Raw genomic sequence first — 4,152 nt, 5'->3', positions numbered from 1 at the left:
GGCCGGGACCCTTGGCATGACACCAGGTTACTGCGGCACCAGAGCTATCGTGTCGCAGTGGCTCAGTGGTCAGCGTACCGGGCTCCCAACTCCGAAGTCCGAGGTTCAACTCCCGTCGACATCCGAGGTAAAACCAGTGTAATAACTATGAGGTAATAACTGAAATGATACAATATGAGGTATGAGGTAAATAACTGAATAGGAGGGAGAAAAAAAGACCCAGAGAGGGAAAAAGATATTTTTAACACTGTTATTTAGAATCATTTGACACTTAAGTTTAATTATAGTCCGAAACACAGACAACTTGTAGATCGAACTATATTTACATCTGTTGGTAGAGTGCGCGAAAACTGCAGTTATAGTGAGGAGTGTTCCAAATCTTTACACATTTTTTTCAGATTGACTGCAGTGAAACTGCAGTTGACTGTCATTTAACTATAGTTTTCTATTAAATAACTACACTTAAAGTGCATGATGCCAGATGCAGTTCGTATGCACTTTTATTGTACTTGCAAATTACATTTGTGTTTGTAAAATACCAACATTACTTCAGTACAAATATTATGCTCACACTAAGGTTCTAGCAAAAGTTCAGCTGCAGTCCACAAGTGTATTTCAAACTGTAAATCTTTCCACGCGGGTAGACGAGCTTCCCTGTAAATGATGACCGCCCCCACCTCGCCCCTCCCGCCTATGGCGTCACTCACCCCACGTAACCGCGCTCACCACGCCCTGATCGTGACGGGGTCCAACACGGTAACAGCCATAAAAATTATTCCCCCCCCCCAAAAAAAAACCCCAAAAAATTCAAACCATATATACTTCGAGACATGCGCCTTTACAGTTATCTCGCGGCAAAAACAATGTGTCATCTTTTGAGGAAAAAGGGAAGACTTTGAGGAACGTCCATGTTTGAGGAAGAGTCCTCCGATCTCGCCTCATATTTTGAGGAATCTTCTCAAAAAATTAGGAGAATTCCTCGATAATCTGAGGATTTTTCGTCAAACCAGGGGAGTTCCTCAAAATTTTCCCTTTTCCCTCCAAAAAAGAGACATTGTTTTTACCCTGGCATCGCTGCAACTTGATTTGACAGTTACTCTGGGACGTGGAGCTCATTTTCAGGAGCGCAGTCTGTTCTGCCCGAAGCAGGACGACGGACGACACCCCCTTGGCCCCGCCCCGCAGCCAACCCTCTGCACCTGGATCCGCCCCGGACCACTCCAGGCTGTGTGTGCCGCAGCCGCCGCGCCGTTTGCACTTTTGTCGGACCTTTATCACATTGTCGGAGGACCCTCTGCATTGTGGCCGTGCGGTGGCGCGGAGCGGCTGGCGCGTGGCTGCTGCAGACGTAAGACACTGTCGGCGCGTGTTTTCCAACTCTCTGCATGTGTATTTGTTGGGGCACGCCCTCAGCCGTAGAGGGGTGAGTGTACCTTACCGTGCTATGACCCTGCAAAGGACGCACATCTTTGATTTTGTAAGTGCTTTTTTTTGGGGCCTGTTGTACTTTCTAGGGGAAAGGGACACACTTATTGAAAGACTCAACCTGCGAAAAAGTACTTAATTGGGGGGTGAATAGGGGTTAAAGTTAACTTTGAACATTTGTCTTAAATTCACAGCAAATCCCTAAATGAGGACTTTTTTGGGGTGTAAGGTTCGTGGTGTTGAATTTTCATACTCCTCTGAAACATGTCTCCCCGGCCGGCGGCGTGGCGCTGCGTGTCCCCCGACTGGAATAGATTTTCTTTATCCCCGAGGCCCAGCAGGACCCCGCCGGGGGCTCTGTGTGCCAGCGCCCCTCTCAGACGGCAGATGCAAGCTGCACGCGCGTGCAGCTGCCCGCCCGAGGGGGGGGGGGCTGTGTGTGTAGTCCAACACCCTCCCCACGTGCATGGAACAATCTACAAACAGGCCGCAGCGCAGCCGCAGCAGTCCGAATAGCGCCCGACGACATTGGTATTGACAGTTTCGAGTGGTTGGCGGCGGCCGGGTGGTGACCGGAAGTGCTGCGGGCAGTAAATCCGACGTCGTGTGTCGTTGCGGGCGTTTACGATTTTCTGATTCTCCATACATCCCTCTTCGTATTTTTAACTTTTCGGCCGGGTGCCAGGTGCTCCTCCGCGGTGCTGACCATCGCTCGGCCCGCCCCGCCGCCACGGCTGCAGGGTTGATGGAAGGGGCGGCCACCACAGAGGCAAGGGGGTGATTTACGAGCATAGAATGTTAAAGGGGGGAGAGAAGCAAAACGCGCACATCCGCTGTTAGAACCCAGTGACCAGCTTCATGCCCTACGGCACGGAGGAGGGTTCAAAACCCCCGCACAGTCCACTATAGTCTGCAGTCCTTCTACACGATAGTATGCCACTTGCCCCGTTTAATTATCATTTCTCCTCCATTTCTCCCCTTCTCGCTCGCACTGCTTTTTTACACTCTTATCTATTCACACAGCAGAGGCGAATTCCAGCAAGTCGTCTGTCTCCTTGTTGCGTGCGTGGCTGCTGCTGCATGGCGTGCCGAGTACAGTAGGCGCCCGCGAAGAGCGGGGAGAGCAGTTCTAATTAATTAAAATTAAATGAAACGTACGTTCGGCCTTGTGTGTGCGTGTGTGTGTGAATATGTGTGTGCTTTGCATTAATGTTGGCTGGGCTGATTCGCCTTTAGTGATAGTCTGCCGCGTCGCCTTTTTTTGCGCAATGTTAGGTTACATATACTTTCCAACTTGACGAAAGAAATAAAGACGGGGAGATTGTCAGAAGCAAAGTTTTTGTTTCGGTATGTTTTTTAAACTATTTAAATTAATATAGAAACGTAAACAGTGGAGTGGTCCGCGGTTACTGTATCTTAGCCAGAGTCCTTTTACTGCGTTGGAAAAAGAGTCCCTGTTAAGATAATAAACAGGCGAGTTTACTATTTTTCCGTCCTCGCCTGGTTCTCGCCCGATGTGATCGTCTGCGCGGGGACTGAAATTTAGGCCCATTGCTCTCATCCGCGCGAGGCGTTGTTCGTGCACTGCACTGCAGTGCAGCCAGTAATAACATGGCATTATTCTCTACACGTGTTGTGGGATGGGCTATGAGCGGGAGGTCAACTCTGCGCGGGGCACCGCAGGGGGCCAGCGGAGTGCACACACGAGAGAGAGAGAGAGAGAGAGAGAGAGAGAGAGAGAGAGAGAGAGAGAGAGAGAGAGAGCCCGCGGCGGGGCGCACGTAACGTGTGTACGGGAGCGGCCGTGGCCCGAGGGGCCTAAAGCCTCAGCCTCATCGGCTCCAGGAGTGATGCTGCGGGGGGCGTGGCGCTGGGCTGGCGGGGCCCTGCTGCTCAAACCGGTGCTTTGCCCTTACACACACACAGACACAGGCGCGCTGTCCAGTCGTTAACATGTGTTATAGGAGGCTACTGGGGTTACCCGTCTTCTGGACAATGTGTAGCTCCGGTAGCCGCTTCCCTCGGGCGGCGTCAGCTTGATTTCATGTAAATTGAAAGAATCGGCCGCGGCGCGCGCGTCTCTTTGGTGGACGGGGCGGCGGCGGCGAGTTTGGAACAGTTTGAACCGCCCGCTGCTGCCGCCGCCCGTCCCGCCCCGTGCGGCACAGCGGCGGCGCCCAGATGAGGCTCATTTTATAGTGGAAATGGAGCCAGATGGGCGTGCGTCGTGTCTCGTGTTTGTGTTGTCCAGAGGTAATTATTGTCCGATGCAGCTGCTTTGCTTACAGGCGCAGCCGCCGGCCGGCATCAGGGCTGACTGATGAGGACACGGTGATATGCAGGAGAGTTCAGATGAGGAGGAGAAAATAAACTCGAACATGAGAATGGACAGAAAAAGTTGTCGTCCCCTCTTTCCCTCTCGCACACACATTTGCCATTACGGCGTGTCACTCGCCTCTGTGTCGCGTCGCCCACTCACTGCCGCCAAAATAAATTAGGTCCCACTTGCGAAGTCAATCCAATTAATGTCACAAGTCGCGAGATAAAATGAAACTCTCTGCAGAGCGCCAGCGGTGCACTTTGCACGATGTACACGCTCCCATGGTTTGTATTCTCCTATGAGTGAATTTTTAACAAGCGAGCTGTGCTTTGGTCGTTTCAAAATTCATTTTTTATTGTTTTTGTCCTTCTTTGTGAAGGAGGAAAAAATTTATACGACCGGAACGT

General features: G+C 51.4%; 1 protein-coding gene across 2 annotated transcripts in view; it reads left to right on the top strand.

Annotated features, from left to right (window-relative positions):
• Positions 1–4,152, top strand: part of LOC113205001 (TNF receptor-associated factor 4) — an 89,430-nt gene that overhangs the window by 14,945 nt on the left and 70,333 nt on the right. The gene's annotated exons all lie outside the window — the stretch shown is intronic.

This window comes from Frankliniella occidentalis, unplaced genomic scaffold, assembly GCF_000697945.3.
Source record: "Frankliniella occidentalis isolate FOCC.00 unplaced genomic scaffold, Focc_3.1 Scaffold23, whole genome shotgun sequence".
In the NCBI taxonomy this organism is placed as follows: Eukaryota; Metazoa; Arthropoda; class Insecta; order Thysanoptera; family Thripidae; genus Frankliniella; species Frankliniella occidentalis.
The sequence above is the reverse complement of the archived record's forward strand: the minus strand, read 5'-3'. Positions and strand labels throughout refer to the sequence as shown.